Genomic DNA, 18,187 nt, shown 5'->3' with positions numbered 1-18,187 from the left:
ATATAGAATTAAGACATAGAAATCCCTTGAATTCCTATACAGTAACAGTGAGAAAGCAGAAAGAGAAATTAAGGAAACAATTATATTCAACATTGCAACAAAAAAAATAAAATAAAATAAAATACTTAGGGATATATCTACCTAAACAAACAGAAGACCTCTATATAGAAAGCCACAAAACATTGATGAAAGAAACCAAAGAAGACACAAATAGATGGAGAAATATACATGTTCATGGATTGGAAGAATCAATATAGTGAAAATCAGTATATGAACCAAGGCAATATATAGATTCAATGCAATTCCCATAAATATAACAACAGTATTTTTCAGAAAATTAGAACAAATAATTTCACAATTGGTATGGAAATACAAAAAACCTTGAATACCCAAAGCAATCTTGAGAAAGAAGACTGTAACTGGAGGAATCAACCTGACTGACTTCAGTCTCTACTACAAAGCCACAGTCATCAAGACAGTATTGTACTGGCACAAAGACAGAACTATAGAACAAACTAGAAAGCCCAGAGATAAATCCATGCACATATGGACACCTTATCTTTGACAAAGTAGGCAAGAATATGCAATGGAGAAAAGACAATCTCTTGAACAAGTAGTGCTGGGAAAACTGGTTGACCACTTGTAAAAGAATGCAACTAGAACATTTTCTAACACCATATACAGGAATAAACTCAATATGATTAAAGATCTAAAGGTAAAACCAGAAACTCTAAACTCCTAGAGGAAAACATAAGCAAAACACTCTCCAACATAAACCACAGCAGGACCCTCTGTGACTCACCTCCCAGAAAACTGGAAATCAAAGCACAAAAACAAAAGCAAATGTGACCTAATTAAAATTAAAAGATTCTGTACAATAAAGGAAACTATAAGCGAGGTGAAAAGACAGCCTTCAGAATGGGATAAAATAATAGCAAATGAAGCAACGGACAAAGAATTAATCTCAAAAATATATGGGCAACACTTGCAGCTCAATTCCAGCAAAATAAAAGACCCAATCAAAAATTGGACCAAAGAAATAAACAAACATTTCTCCAAAGAATACATACAGATGATTAACAAATACATGAAAAGATGCTCAATATCACTCATTATTAGATAAATGCAAATTAAATCCACAATGAGCTACTAGTTCATGCCAGTCAGATTGGCTGCTATTCAAAAGTCTACAAGCAATAAATAGCTGGAGAGGGTGTGGAGAAAAGGGAACCCTCTTACACTCTTGTTGGGAATGCAAACTAGTACAACCACTATGGAGAACAGTGTGGAGATTCCATTAAAAACTGGAAATAGAACTGCCATATGACCCAGCAATCCCACTGCTGGGCATACACAGTTCAGCACTTTCCTCTGTTTTCTGAGGAAACCAGAATTGAAAGAGACACATCACCCCCATGTTCATCGTGGCACTGTTTATAATAGCCCAGACATGGAAGCAACCTAGATGTCCACCAGCAGAGGAATGGATTAGAAAGCTGTGGTACATATATATAATTGAATATTACACAGCCATTAAAAAACAATACATTTGAATCAGTTCTAATGAGGTGGATGAAAACTGGAGCCTATTATACAGCGTGAAGTAAGCCAGAAAGAAAAACACAAATACAGCATATTAACACATATATATGGAATTTAGAAAGATGGTAATGATAACCTTGTATGCGAGACAGCAAAGGAGACACAGATGTACTAAACAGTCTTTTGGACTCTGTGTGGGAGGGCAATGGTGGGATGATATGGGAGAATGACATTGAAACATGTAAATTATCATATGTAAAACTAATCTCCAGTCCAGGTTCCAGGCATCAGACAGGGTGCTCTGGGCTGGTGCACTGGGATGACCAGAAGGATGGGATGAGGAGGGAGGTGGGAGGGGTTTTCACTATGGGGAGCACAGGTACAACAATGGGGGAATTCAAGTCAATATATGGCAAAACCAATACACTATTGTAAAGTATAATAAATAAATTATTTAAAAATATAAGCAAATAAATACACACACACAAGAAAAATAGGAACAAATATGTATATATCCATCTATACAATTTCTCTCAGGCTAAATTGATGAGACACTGGCAGAGAAACAACTTATATGTAAGAAGTGCAGAATGAATATTAAACCCTTTACACATAGTAAAACATTTAACATATAGTAAAACATGTAAAATAGAGCTGATATTTTAACCTGGTTGAATTTCCTAGAAATAGCACAAAACTAGAATGTCAGTAGCAATATGTATCAGCCCCTTGATAAAATCTCAAGCCAACATTAGAGGTAAGGAATAACTGATTATGTGATGAAGATTCACAGTATTTTGCTGTTGACATGCAAGTAGAATCTTTTGTTTTTTCTTATGGTTCTTGTCAGTCTTTTGAGACGGTGAATACAGAAGTTATTGTCACACAGTGTGGCATAGCAGAGGGAGCATTCAAGCTCCAGATCATAGTTAGTGACGTCATCAATATTCCGATTCTTAGCTCTTACTGTCATTTTTTCCCCCAACTCTCCTTCTATTCTCTCTTTTTATTTTCTCCCTCATTTTTTTTCATTTCTTCAGTCCAGTGTGTGGAATGAGCTCTGGATGTACATTGTGTTTATCTTGTTCCATTGTTTTTGCTTCACTTTCCAGCCCCATCTATGCTCCATCTGTGGTTTTCTTTACATTACTCAAGCCTACTTACACCCAATTTTTCACTTGGCAAAATAGTTTTCAGGAACTACAGCATCCTCTGATTAATTCATTAAAGAGTGTTTGCAGAAAGCTAACAATTCTGCTATTAAAATAATCCTGACATAGCAACTATCTGACCTCAGTCATATCTAATAAATATGCTGAGGAAGGTGTGCAGTATTTTTTTAAATATTAATTTATTTGTCTGTGTCAGATGCTCAATGAAGCATGCAGGATCTTCTTTGCATCTTGCGGGATCTCTCCTGAGGCACACAGACTCTCTAGTTGCAGTCATGGCCTTAGTTTCTTCGTGGCATGTGGATCTTGGTTCCCCGACCAGGGACTGAACTCGAATTCCTTACAAATCAAAGTGGATTCTTAACCACCAGACCACCCAGGGAGTCCCTAATTTACTATTTTTAAAATTAAACATTCTCTGAAGCAGAATGTGTTGTGATCATGTTTAACAACTCCAAGAACATTAAAAAGCTCTATCAGAAAATAAAGTCCTAGGGAAGAGAGGGGAGTTGAATTTGCTTTGAGATTGGTATACAAAATGTTTTTCTCCTTCAGTTAGCTTCAAGGAGCTCCCATCTTCTGTTTAGCAATCAGAGAAGGCACTAAGCCATCCCCAGGGCAGGGCTTCTGGAGACTGGCAGTGTTATATCTGCATCTCTGCAGGAAGCATCTCTGACTAACAGTGACTCAACTGAAAACGTTTAGGTAGACTGAAAATGGCCTTTGATCTCAGCTTACTGTGATGAAAGAAATGTGGAATATGCACTAGTTGTCAAGGAATTAGGAGAAAATAAAATGGGTTTCTTGAGACAGTGGCAGACTAGTTTTGTGTGTGTGTATTTTCTTTCTTTCTTTCTTTTTTTTTTTTTTTAAGTGACTGTATATAACTACTGGAGTTAAATGACTATTTGGGGAAAGACTAGTAATAGATTGCCATTAGTATTAAATTCTACCTGCATATGTTATGTTTTATTCTCCATCCTGCTGATGGAAAGTTGGGTTGTTTCCTCCTTTTAGCTGTTGTGAATAACACTGTCATGAACACTGATATGCAAATGTCTATTCAAGTCCCAGCTTCCTATTCCTTTGGGTATATACCTTAAAGAGAAATTGCTGGGCCTCATGCTTATTTTATGTTTCCTTTTTTAAACAGCTGTCAGACTGCTTCCCACAGCAGCTGTAGGAACTTTTTTCTTACTATTCTGATAATCATGTTACAATATAATTGGTTTTTACATAATCCTATGCATTTTCTATAATCTATGCATTTACATGATCCTACGCATTTAGAGACATTATTCTAAGAATGTAGACTGCCAAAGGACTTCCGTGGCCTAAAAATGTCCAGAACTTCTACACATTGACTTCTCTTTCATCTAAGGCAAAATAATTTAAATCTGTAAAATCCTGTCAGGTGCCTGGTGTCAGGAATTAAAATGTACGGTCATGACAAACATAGTGATTTGGCATTATCTTAGATGTACAGTACAAGTGGGCTCTACTGATAACATTTTAGAAATGCTTTCAGGGCCAAGTTTTCCTGATTGTTAACATAATAAGCATCTTTACCAACAAACAAATTCTGAGAAAACAAAATATGCAATTAAATTAGTAAGTATAAGTACAGGCTTTTAAATATATCAGAACCTAACTGTGAAGGAAGCTGAGCACCGAAAAATTGATGCTTTTGAACTGTAATATTGGAGAAGACTCTTGAGAGTCTCTTGGACTGCAAGGTGATCCAATAGGTCCATCCTAAAGGAGGTCAGTCCTGGGTATTCATTGGAAGGACTGATGCTGAAGCTGAAACTCCAATACTTTGGCCACCTCATGCGAAGAGCTGACTCATTGGAAAAGACCCTGATGCTTGGAAGGGTTGGGGGCAGGAGGAGAAGAGGACGACAGAGGATGAGATGGGTGGATGGCATCACAGATGAGATGGACATGAGTTTGAATAAACTCTGGGAGTTTGTGATGGACAGGGAGGCCTGGCGTGCTGCGATTCATGGGGTCACAAAGAGTCGGACATGACTGAGCTACTGAACTGAACTGAACTGAAGGGCCAGTTAGGTGAACACACTTTGAAAAGCGAGACAGTTCCTAAAATGTGGTTGATTTAATCATTGATTCTATTGGAGTTCTGAAAAGAGAGGATGAAATGGTTGGATGGCATTGTGGCTCAGGGGACATGAGTTTGAACAAGCTCTGGGAGACAGTGGAGGGTAGGGAGGAGTGGCATGCTGCATCCATGGGTCACAGAGAGTTGGACACAACTAAATGAATTAACAACAAAAAAAGAGCGAAAAATGTAGTGTTTCAGCAATTTACATGCTTGAGTAAAGCTGTAGTCAGTGAAAAACATTGTAACACACATTCATTCACAATTTACAACCAACTCCCTGTAACCATTACATGGTATATTACTATTATCTTACAAATAATAGAGTATCTTAGAGAGTATCTTACTTTGCCATCTCTATAGGCTTCCCCTAATGTCTGTTTTAAATGAGAACACTTCTTTAACCACTAAATTTCACTGATCATGATTCAGAATATGATTGTCATCAAGTATGGAAAGAGACACACAGCTTAAATTTTAGAATAGGCATGGTTAAAAAAAAAAAAAAAAAAAAAGGCATGGTTCTGTTCTGATTTGACGATAGCATCATTCATCCAATTAACAAATATTTATTGAGTACCTGCCCTATCAAGACACATGGGATGTGACAGGAGATTAAAAAAAAAAAAAAAAAAGACATAGTCTCTGCTTTCAAGAAACTTTCAGTTTAACTAGGATAAGTTAAAAGGCTGTGAAAATGCTATATTATTGAATAAGAATGAGCTTGGACTATTTATAGTAACATGGGCATGGAAAAGAACCTACATGCCCATAACAGATGAGTGGTTTAATAAGATGTGATGTGTGTGTATCAAAGAAAAAGTGTGTGTGTTTGTATAGGAATATTACTCATTATACATAAACACACACAAACACATATACATATATAAGTATGTGTGTTTGTGTTATATATATATATATTTTTTTTTTTTTTCTTAAGAGACTTCAAAGCTTTGATAATACTTGTTGCAAGTGATTATTGGTGTTGTTTGGTTACTGAGTCATGGCTGACTCTTTGCATCCCACTGGGCTACAGGACACCAGGCTTTCCTGTCCATCATTGATTCCTGGAGCTTGCTCCGGCTCATGGCTCATGTCCATCAAGACGGTGATGCCATTCAACCATCTCATCCTGCTTCTTGGAAGAAAAGCTATGACCAACATAGACAGCATATTTAAAAGCAAAGACATGGCTTTTCCCAGAAAGGTCTGTTTAGTCAAAACTATTGTTTTTCTAGTAGTCATGTATGGATTTGAGAGTTGGACTATAAAATCGAGCACAAAAGAATTCATGCTTTTGAACTATGGTGTTGGAAAAGACTCTTGAGAGTCTCTTGGATTGCAAGAAGATCCAACCAATCAATCCTAAAGGAAATCAGCCCTGAATATTCATGGGAAGGACTGGTGCTGAAACTCTAATACTTTGGCCACCAGATGTGAAGAACTGTATCCTCAAAAAAGACCCAGATGCTGGGAAAGGTTGAAGGCAGGAGGAAAGACAGATGACAGAGGATGTGCCACCAGGGAAGCCCTTTACTGGTCATTAATAAATGAGTTGTGTTCATGAGCAAAAATGAACAAATAAATAAATCATAAAATATAAAGGAGATAGAGAAAGCATCTGACATAGGCATCTAATGGGGGCAGAAAGAGTAGTCCCTTGCTAGTGTTAGCCATGGAATTATATACTATCAAGTTAGTTATTACAGTGAATCAAAAGAATGTCTGGAACTTGTAAAGATCTCACTGGACCTACTTTCATAATTTACACTTTAAGATAATAGGATTAGCCACAGGTTTTTTCCAGACACTGTCCTCAACCTGGATGCATTATTGTTATATAATCTGAAGAAATGTAGAGGGGCAAAAAGGTTTGTACTTTCTTTCTCCTTGAGAATTTGAGACCCCTGTCTCCTTCTGGACCCCTAACACATCTTATCAACCTGCCTAGTAAATGATTCTCCTAATATCACTGCTTACATGCTAAGGACTGTCAGTCCTTGTAACAAACCATTTCTGAAAGCAAGTGGGGTATGCCTCTGTGTGTGAGTGTGTGTGTGTGTGTGTGTCCCATGTCTCAGCTATTTCCCAGGATCATCCACATTTACAAAAATAACTGTCTGCAGTTGCTGCTCTAGTGAACTTTGGTCATTCCTGACCTAAAGGCCTCACCTACTGTTCCCACTCAGATGCAGGCCTGAAGGTGACAACGAGAGTCATGGCTGTTACACTTACAGGTGTGGCTCTGCCCAGACTCTACTTGGCTGTGCCTTTGGAACCTGCCATTGTCCAGGACCACACTTCCTTCACGGATCTCCAGCACCCTTCCTGTGCCCTCGCCCTCACACATCCTCGTGCTTCTGCCCCTCCTCCTCCTCCTCCTAAGAGGTGGATCCCCACGAGCAGCAGTAAGGATACAGCATTGATCCAGAAGTCAGCGATGCCCTGGATGATGGCACTTCTCCAAGCCAAGTGACACTTCCTGCTATGATGGTTCTTGAGCATGAAACTAACGTAGGCCCAGTGGTTTTTCTCATGCTCAGACCTCAGTTCCATCTGCAGGGCAGCCAATGACTGTAGCACATCTAGCACCGGCTGCTCACTCAGGCCTCCAGGTCTTTTCAGGCCCTGCTCCTCCACCGTCTTCTCCTCCAGCTCCTGGGAGGACTGCTGTTCCTGCTCCTCATCCGCCACAACCTCCACCTCCTCCATGATGTCTTCTGCCAGCAGCTGGCACTCCCACCTGATCTCCGCCTCCTCTCCATTCACCAGGGTCCTGCTGTCCTCCACTGCCTCCACCATGTAGAGGGTGACCTCTTCACCTGGTATGCCAACTGGTGGCTGCAAGTTCCTAGCCGCGTACAGTATTAGGATGTCAGGCCGGGTCGCCACTGCCACCTGAGCACCCGGGCTCCCAGCTAAGAAGGTCCCGAGTCCCGGACCTCTCACCTTCCTCTGGCCACCCTTCATGCTCTTCTTGGCCCTGGCCATGACCCTGAGCTAGATCAGAAGTGAAGGGCCCAGAAATAATAGCACAGCAAGTGGTGCGCAATGGCGGCCCGGCTGCAGTAACCGGGTGTGGCTCGTTAGCTCTTTGGGGGCGGGGTGAGAGGGGAATGGTCGGGAGGCGGGGGCTGTTGTGTGGTGGGTGGCCTGAAGCTGAAGAAAGGGGTTCCGGAGAGGCCAGGAGAGGGTGCATGGGCCCTGGGAGATCAGTCCAACAAGTGGGATCCCCAGGCTATGAGCCACCCTCACACCTAGATATATCCCAGGATGCTGGACCAAATCTAGATAAATGGCAGACAGGGTAGTGGGCGGCACCCTTATGGAGATGCCCCTAGACCAGAGGACATCTTCTCCGATTCCTGGGGTCCAGCACACCAACTCAACCACTCTCGCTCCAGGGAGGGCACAGGTATTGCATCTGGCTCTACCCCAGGCAGTGTCATTGAATTGGCCTCTGGAAATTCGAACCATGTATTCCCGCTCCACCATCCAAACAGCAGACCCCTGTGTCCCATGAGACCATCAATCCCTGGGAGCTCTTCTTGAGTATCCAAACGATAGGCAGGGGCACAAAGTGGATGAATAATTTCCTCTATAGAATAGGAGTTTGTTGCTGTCCAGATGGTAGGGGAATGGGTGCAAATCCACTGGTTGCAACAGTTGACGGTCATGGTTCAGGGGCACCAGAGCCAAAGGTTACAGAGCTCTCTCTGTGTCTCTTTGTCTCTGCTTCTCGCATAGAACTGTTTTTGGCAGTCGTTCTGTTTGTGTACCAGCGGTTGGTGTCTGTGTGTCTCTGAATCTCTAAGTGGTGCTGTGGCCCTCTGCCACTCTATGGACACCAGCTCTCAGAAAACACTTTTAACTTCGGAGTGAAGGCAAGCCTTTTCCTACTCAGTGAGTCACACCCACCGGAGATCAAACTGTTTTCGTCCACAAGGTCAGAGAGTGCTTTCTCAACTTGCAAGTCAACAGTGGGTGGTCACTGCTGAATCACAAAGGGACGGGAGACCCTCTCTCCCTCACTGGGTAGACACGAATGCTGCACAGGATGATGGCGGCATGTCCACACCTTGCACAGAGGGAGAAATGGGTCATGGTCTGCTGGCATGACGGAACTCCCTGAACATTGTTCGAATGCCTACCAAGCTAAGGATACCTCCCCTTTAAGTTCCTCAACTCACCAGTGCCAGAAGCATGCATGTCCACCCATTTACCCTACTGAGGCACTTTCAAAGAGGTTCTGTTTTCCAGGTGAGAACACACCCCAGCCTACCCGGTGGCCCAAACCTGTGGGGCCAGGAGCATCAAGATGATCAACCTAAGCCATCCTTCCTATAGTCCTCAAACCTGATATATAAATTCTGCAAAGAGTACAAAGAGTGATGTTTCACACTGGAAGATTCTGCAGGTAGCAGGTGTTTATACTCCAGTGTTGCTGCATCTCTGAAACCTTACAGAAAAGGCAAGGGGTGCTCATGCTTCTGGCCAGGTCATAGAAAGAATGCCCAGCACCTGAGAAGGACCAAAGGCCCTCTTAGCTGGGTGTCCAAAGGGCTGTTGGCTCACCCAGCATGGCTTCTGTGCCTGGGACTGCAGCCCAATCTATGTCTCATCTCCTCTGCACTCACGGATCACCCACAGGTGATTTCCTCCTGCCTCTGCTTTCTGCCAGGGATCCTGGGTGCAGCACTCTATTTCCACTTACAACTTGCTCGCTCAGTGAGATAATGGGACTTGATTCCCTGTCTTCAGTGCTTCTGCTGGGAAGAGTCTATGTACCTTTCCCTAGAACCTTCATGCTTCTGCTGTCCATTCTTTCATCACCTAGCTAAGACTGTGAGTACCACTGCTCACAAGGATATGGGTAGGCACTTCTGGGCTCACATTTCCACACACGTGTGCATGAAAACACTCACATCCCTGAGAGAAAACTTGCACATATGCAGAAGTAAAGGATTTCTTCTCTAGGAACAGGATTTTCCATAAGAACCCGACTTTATTTTTCCTGGTTATTTTCTGTCACTTGCTCATCAATCATGTCAGGTTGCATTCTAACTCTGTGACTTGATCTCAAAGGTTATGAAATTTTGGCATTTGCTCATGATAGGGACTGACGTGCAGAACAATGGGCAGGGTTGGAATCACTAGCCATGAACAGCTGAGAGGCATGCACCTTTGTTCTGCATTTTCCAATCACCTTGGGATTCCATCATGAGCTGTGATGTATCTTTGGCAGGACCACTATTGTCTAGACACTGGATTCTGAAATCCAGCAGACTCTTAACTGAGCCCAGGGCTTTCCCTGTTTCCCACTGTCCCAAGGTCCTTGGGAAATGCAGCCAGCCCACCAGCCTTGCTTCCTTCCTGTTAACTCCCTCACAGGCATATGCCAGCAGAGGAACATACACTTACACAAAACACCTGTGGTTTCCTAGCCTTTCTGCACTGACAGGGAGGCTGCAAGTTCCTGGAGGCATGCCATGCTCACACCATGTTTCTCCTAAGATGCATAGGGTTTCACAGGGACACCCTACTTTAGCATATCTTGCATATTCTGTCACAAAGTGCCAGTGTGTGCCACCCTTGTGGAGGGAGAGTGCTGGTTGATGGACTTGTGGGCAGCATTGCCCCAGGACCTTCCCAGGTATCCTTCTCACATGTGTGGAACAAGTCTCCAGTGAAGCAAACTCTCTGTGCCTCTTCCCCCTTAGGGTATCTGCCCTTCTCAGCAGGACTTTAGCCTCCTCACCATCCTGCCATAGCCACGTCAAACCTTTTCACAGGCCGGCCCATGTCCACACAGACTGAGGGGTCCACAAGCAGTGTTTTCAAAGCCCTACCCCACTGATTTGGCCTGCACTAATCTTCTGACCATCCAACCCTCCACCTGGTCCAAATACACAAAATAACACGGTGGAAATTTGGAACTTGTTTTCCTCTTTGGTCTAATTGCACACTTCTGAGCCATGCTCTGAATTATCACTGACCATCCTTTCCTCTTTCCCACCCTGGACAGGGTCACTGCAGAGATACGTCAACCAACGACCCTCAGTCTGGGGACGCCTCGTGCCTCCTCTTCTCATCGCTTGGCAGTTCCTCTCCTGACACCTTCATCTGTGCGTCTGCCCTGGGCCAGAATCACACACACACAGACCCACATAAACACAGGTTACACAAACACATGTGTGTATACACACACATGCTTGGCACAGGGACACAAACACAAACAGGGAACACATGTGTTTCAGTAGCTTAAGATGCCTATGTCCAGCTATGTGGGAGATGGCATCAGTAGGCACCATGTCTTGCCCTTGGGGCTCCCTGTCCACCTCCTCCCACAGCTCTTCCCTATTTTACAAAGCCAGACTTAAACCAGTTCCAGCACGGCCTGTGTGCTGTAGTGAGACACTGAGTGGTGGATGTGGAAATTCACAGAAAATCCCCAAATCAACACACTAGTGCACCGGGACCCTACAGAGTATGCCCTTCCAATCATAAGCCTTCTCAGGACGAGCAGCAGTGGGGAAGAACCCAGAAAATCTAAAACTCAGTGAACAGTAGGAGGCCTGGATGGTAGGATTCATGGAAGGATGATTCTGACAAAGATACTTAATTCACCCTGCTGCTAGCAGAAGCTGCTTTGAGGAAGACTTGCTTCACTCACGGACGCATGGAGTCCCCAAGCTCCCAGTATCATCAGGTCACCTGCTACATACGTGACCCAAACCCAGGCAACACAGCTAGCTTGCATGAGCCTGAGCATCCCCATTTGGGAAAGGACAGTGTCCCGGCCTCTACAGAGATGACCCTTAAGCGCCCACCTCCAGACCCCCTCACCACCTGTATTTCTGTCAGTTACCTTTCTTGGCAAAACCTTCCTCCCTGGAGTCCTACTCTATGGGGTTGTCCTACCCATCTTCACTGATGACCTGCTGGTAACATGAACAAGGTCAGCCTGGGGCTGACCAGGCCCTGACCCCTCCCATGAGCAGCCAAGAACTCCAACATCAATCACCAACTGTGTGTGGGCCCTAAACAAACCCACCTCAGCAATCCTTTTAGAGTCTGGTTAGGTGTGGCCTGAAAAACAGTTTAGAGTGTTAGGGCTCTTTGTGTCCAGCCTGTGGCTGGGTGTTCCCTGTTCAAAGTCCCAGAACCAGTGGACTGGAGTAGAACAATGTGCCCTATACCCTGGAGAAAGGCAGGGCAGACAGGGATGGATCACACAGGTGGAGCATCCACCTCCTTGCACACCCACACTCACCACCCTGGAATCCACGTTTAATAGGGATGTCAAGGTAATACTCCTTAATGACCACCATGTTCCAGAAGTAGCGGTTGTCCCGAAAAGAAAAGATCAGCTTGCAGAGGGACTATCAATGGTTCTGCACCTGCACATGCCAGGTCAAGGAGAAGGGAAAAGGCGCAAGCTTTGAGGGGCCTCAGCTTGCCTCCCAGCAGGCATTAACAGCTTCCATGATGCCTCTCCAAAGTCTCAGAGCACAGGAACCTGGATAACATGATCCCCCAACTCTCCATCAAACCACACCCACCTTTCCTCAGTCTCCCTCATTGACCTTCAAGTCAATTATCTAGCAAAGAAATTCTTCATCTTGGTCGCTGATTGAAAGGTTGTTGCTTGACCAAGAAAAGATGCCACGATTCTAGGCGCTCCCAAGAAGAAGAATTCAATCTGGGGCCAGAGACGAAGCTTGATCTCTTAGAGCTTTTGTGTTATAAAGTTTTATTAAAGTAAAAAGGAGATAAAGAAAGCTTCTGACATATGCATCAGAATGGGACAGAAAGGGTATCCCCCTTTTAGTCTTCAGCTGGATGTTATATAGTCATTAGCAGTTTATTAATGAAAGAAAGGAATGTGTTAAAACTCAGGATGGCACCAGACCCCTCATCCATAAGGTGTATTTGGGATAATCTCGGCACCAGGTAAGTCATCCCGGGCCATCCAATGATTGACTTGAATATGTATTTGGGCAGATTACCATATAAATATTTTCAGTTACATAGATTAGGGGAATGATAATTGACTATAACAAAATGATTTGTCAAGTAGGTCTGAGCCATTAGACAGAACGGATTTGAAGACAGAGTCTGGGGTAAATGCCTAGTACATTAACATAGCTTAAGACAAACATTTCCATAAGAAAAATGCATTGCTTAACTCAAGGTTTGAGAATAGTTACCTTCAGGTGGAACTTGGTGTCATTATGGCAACACAGTATTTTAAGACAAAACTCCATTAAATTTGTATAGAGAAAGAAAAGAAAATCACTAGTTTGTCTCCTCCTGCCATTTTAGAGAGATAAAAATGTCTGAGATTTGCAGCCTATTTCCTCCATTTGGAGGCCCCTGGCCTTCTCCTGTTACCTCTCAGTCCCCCCTTTTCTTTTCAGAGAATTATGTTGCCTAGGGAAAAGTGGTGCCATTCTTTTTCAGTAACTGCTTCTGAGCTGCCAAGCAGTGTTGTCCCTAAATTGGTGAGGCAACATATTCTCATAACTTTCATACTGAGGATTTCTGATCAAGGGACCCAAGTAGTATTTGGCAGAAGCTTCAGTAGTAGCAGGAGTTTAAGCAACCATTTGTAATGTAAAAGGTTTCATACAACTAGAAACAAATACAGTTACACAGTTACTAATGCAGGGAGTAAACAGCAAAAACTAATCAATCAGAATTATTGTAATTAAGATAGTTTTCCACTATGGGGAACTAGTTAATGTTTCCCAAAGTGAGGCAATTGAGGCTTCAGGAGTATCCATAGCCCCAATCATCTTTGTCATGTGTTTAGTAAAATTAATAACATTAGTGCTCATATCAGGTATATACGTAGAGCATTGGGTACAAATAATGGCACAAGTTCCTCCTTGCACAGCTGTCAGAATATCTAAAACTAATCTATTTTGCAAGGCCACCTTTCTAATTTGTGCCTTTTCATCATTAAGAGCTGAAATAGCTTTTTGAGAATCTTGTAATGCCCATTGAATAAAATTAGTGAAAGCATCCACTCATAGCCGAACATCTGTAGTTCCCAAAGAGGAAACAAACAATGCAGCCAAATAATCATACCAGTGAAATAAGGACCTTGCCCACGGAGTTTTAAGGTGGGGTAAATTAGCAGGCTTTTCTGGAAGCTCTTAAAATATAAAGCCATGAATAAAGGCTATACCTAGGGTGCATCTCCCAATCCAACCAGGGGGAAGCCATGCCCATAGGTAAGAGCCACATATCCAGTAAGTCCCATTTGGAGCAAGCCAGCATGACTGAGATATCCAGTCCCAATTAGTGCCTGGCCAGATAAAAGGAGGGCCTGTACTGGGCTTAGGAAAACAGGAATAATCACGTTGCATATTTCCTGAGGCAAAAATCCCAATTGTTTCCAATCATTGTTATTAAGTTGGCTAACTTGTGGGGAGGGCTCTGTTTGTTCCCAGCATATAGCGGCAGTAAATATTAGACGTCCTGTTTCAGGAGTTAGTCATATGACCTCATCCCATATTTGATACACGTCAGGTAAAAAAAACCAGCAGATCTAGACCTATTTGTTTTATGTGTAGTGAAACAGTCATTAAACCGAGCAATGTATAATCTAAATTAAAATTCAAATTATGTCCATAGTTAAAGTAAAACGTGTTGCATCAGTCCATTTTAGATGTTATCAGATAAAGAAGAGGCATCATGTATGATTGATGTTGAAGGTATTCACAGACTTGGAGGAAGTCTTTTCCTTGAAGTGGAGATGCCCACCACAGGAAGACTTCCACTGATCAAGGGGGGAGTGCTCCACCAACCCAGCAGTTAGACCAATTGTGGAATGCAGCATAAGAGTGAGCCTACAACACAAAGCCATTGTCTTGAGGATCAAACGGCTGACTCAGTTTTTGTTGTTGTTGTAGTTATTATTATTTTTTTTTTTTAGTCAGTAGAAGTAGGCTCACATAGATTATCAGGCCCATTTGAAAAGTATGAAGTCAGAGAATAGAAAGTAAAGACATAAAATGAAGTCACTAGTTCTGGTCAGTGTGCCACCTCTTAACTCGAGTGTGATGTACCAACGAATCAATTCCTGGCACTTTGACAGCTGTGGAAGAAGAAAGAATAACCTGGTAAGGGCCTTCCCAGAGGGGCTCGAGGGATGGGCCCCCAGACCCCAAATTTTTTTATGAGTTCCTGGCTAAAATATAGGTTTGCATGACTCAGAGGCTGGGTCAAGTGTTGTCTCCCAAAGTTGTGTTAATGCTTGTTGAAAATCTGAGAGCTGAGTTACAAAACTAGTTAATTCTAAGGCTTCAGGATCTATAACAATCAAGAAAGTACTTTCATATATGCATTCAAAAGGGGGCAGTCCCTGTTTTTTTAGGACAGTTCCAGCCCTATTAAATCTATAGGTAGGACTTTCAACCAATTTCCCTGCATCTCTTGAGTTAATTTGTGCAGATGTCTTTTGATAATGTGATGAGCTTTTTCAATCTTTCCTGAGGATTGGGGTCTCCAGGAGCAGTCTAAGTGACATTCTATTCCTAGAGCTTTAGATACCCCCTGAGTTACAGCAGGTTTAAAGGCAGAGCCATTGTCACTCTGAAGGTTATGTGGCAGCCTGGGGATAATTTCATGGATTAAAATCTTTATAACCTCCTTAGCCTGTTCACTATGACAGGGAAAAGCCTCAATCCATCCAGCAAAAGTATCTACTGAAACTTGTAAGCAAGAATATCCATTGGCTTTTGGCATATGAGTGAAATCAATTTCCCAGTCCACTCCAGGATACTTTCCACTTTGTTGTAATCCAGGTTTTGCTAGCTTTTCAGTCTTTGAGTTATTTTTCTGACAAACCTCACACCTTTTGATAATGTTCTTTAAAGTTTTCATTACATTTTTACCTTCAGACAAATGAGAAGCCATCTGGTAAGTACTCTCTGCACCCAGTTGTGAACTCTTGTGTCAACCCTTAAGAATTTTCCACTGAGTATTTTCAGGAATTATTAATTATCTATCCTCAGACTGTAACCATCCTTTATCAGTAATCTTTGCTCCTCTTTTCTCATATCTTTCTAATTCTACTTCATAAATTTTGGTTTTCCCTGTTCCAAAGGACCTGTTCAGATCAAAGGCGTCTTCAGTGAAGCAGTTTTTTAAAGTGCCACTTTTCTGGCTTGACTGTCAGCCAGCTGGTTACCTTCGGCTACTTTACTCCCATCCCTGCTGTGCCCTTTGCAATGCATACCAGCTACTTCTTTAGGAAAAAAATATAGCAGCTAAATGTCACTCAATCTCTCTGAAATGCTTAATAGGTTCTCCTGTTGCTGCTTTAAACTGTCTTTCTTTCCATTTTGCAGCATGAGCATGTAAAGTCAAATAAGCATACTTAGAATCAATGTAGATATTTACTCGCTGTCCTTTGCTTAACTCCAGAGCTTGGGTCACAGCCACAATTCCACTAACTGAGCACTCGTTCCCTGGGGGAGAGATTTTGCTTCTAAACCTTGCTCAGCAGTCACCACAGCATAACCTGCTTTATGGTTTCCATCCTGAACAAAAGAACTGCCATCTGTACATATTTTCATGTCAGGATTGTCTAATGGGGTAGCCATTAGATCTTCCCAAGCAGCATAGTTTAAAGTTAGGAATTAGGAACAAAAGCTTCAGGTGTTAATAAAGCCATCGCCCCAATTACTCTTAGTCAGTGGGGCCACCCACACATGAAATTACATCATTAGATAAGCAACAGTTTACTAGTGAGGCCCTCGGTGTTCTGTTAAAACTCCCAAGCCCATACCTTTACTTTCAGTGACAAACAAATTAAATTCTGACCCTGAGGGCAAGCTCAAAGCAGGAGCTTGCAGGAAAGCAGTCTGAAGACCTTTAAAGTCCTTTGAATATCTGGAGACCAAACCAAATCGGCTTATGGAAATTCAAGTTCCTGGAGATGAAAGCCTGTACTTCGACATATGTGCAAGTTTCCTCTCAGGGATGTGAATGTGTAAATGTGCACGTGTGTTCACATGAACATGCAGAATCACCTTACAGGACACTTGTGAGTATGGGCTTTGGAACTGACCTAGTCAGGTGATGGAAGAATGGACAGTGAAAACATGAAAGTACTAGGGAAAGGTACACAGACTCTTGCCAGCAGAAGCACTGAAGCCAGGGAATCAAGCCCTATTATCTCACTGAGCGAGCAAGTGTTAAATTGAAATATAGTGCTGCACCCAGGATCCATGGCAGAATGGAGCGGCATGAGGAAAGCACCTAGGGGGTGATCAGTGAATGCAGAGGAGCTGAGACACAAAATGGGCTGCAGTCCCAAGCACATAAGCCACTGTGGGTGACCGTGCTGCCCCTTGGACACCCAGCTACAAGGGCCTTTGTGTCCTTCTCAAGTTCAGGGCATTCTTTCCATGACCTGGCCAGGAGCATGAGCACCACTTGCTTTCTCTGTAAGGTTTCAGAGATGCACTGGCACTGGTGATAAAGTACCTGATACCTGAATAATCTTCCAGTGTGAAACATCACTCATTGTACTCTTTACAGATCACATATATTGGGTTTGAGGACTATAAGAAGGATGGCTTAGGTTGATCCTCTTGCCGCTCCCAGCCCCTCAGGGTTGGGTGACAGGGTAGGCTGGGACATGTTCTCACCTGGAGAACAGAACTACTTTGAAAGGGCCTTGATAGGGTAAATTGGCAGCTGTGCATGCCTCCGGCACTGGTGAGTCATGGAGCTTAACAGGGAAGTGTCTTTAGCCTCTCACTGGTAGACATTTGAACAATGCTCATGGACTTACCTCATGCCAGCGGACCATGGCCTGTTCCTCCCTCTGTCCAAAGTGTGGCCATGTCACCATGTCCTGTGCATCATTCATGTCTGCCCAGCAAGGGAAGTATGGTGGCCCACCCCTTCTGTGGTTCAGCAGTGACCACCCACTGTTAGCTTTCAAATTTGAGAAAGCAATTTCCAACCATGCAGACTGAAAAAGTCTCCTTTCCCATGGATGTAACTCACTGAGGAGGAGAAGGGCTTGCCTTCACTCCAAGGTTAAGCGTCTCTTCTGAGCACTGGTGTCCGGAGAATGGCAGAGGACCACAGCACCACTTAGAGAGTCGGAGACACACAGGCAGCATTCCCTGGTGCACACACAGCAGGATCACCAGAAACAATGATAGGCGAGAAGCAGAGACAAAGAGAGAGATCTCTGCCCTATGGCTCTGGTGCCCCTGAAGAGTGGAGGTCAACTGTTGCAAACGTTGGGGTTTGTACACACTCCCCTACCATCCAGACAGCAGCAGGCTCCTGTTCCAGGAAGGGAAGTATCCAGCCACTTTGTGCC

At 43.2% G+C, this 18,187-nt stretch overlaps 1 pseudogene; it reads right to left on the bottom strand.

Annotated features, from left to right (window-relative positions):
* The window catches only part of LOC133053553 (testis-specific Y-encoded protein 1-like), a 34,786-nt pseudogene extending 17,064 nt beyond the window's left edge, over window positions 1-17,722 (bottom strand).
* Window positions 17,723-18,187: the final 465 nt, after the last annotated feature.

Source organism: Dama dama, chromosome Y (assembly GCF_033118175.1).
Source record: "Dama dama isolate Ldn47 chromosome Y, ASM3311817v1, whole genome shotgun sequence".
In the NCBI taxonomy this organism is placed as follows: domain Eukaryota; kingdom Metazoa; phylum Chordata; class Mammalia; order Artiodactyla; family Cervidae; genus Dama; species Dama dama.
The sequence above is the reverse complement of the archived record's forward strand: the minus strand, read 5'-3'. Positions and strand labels throughout refer to the sequence as shown.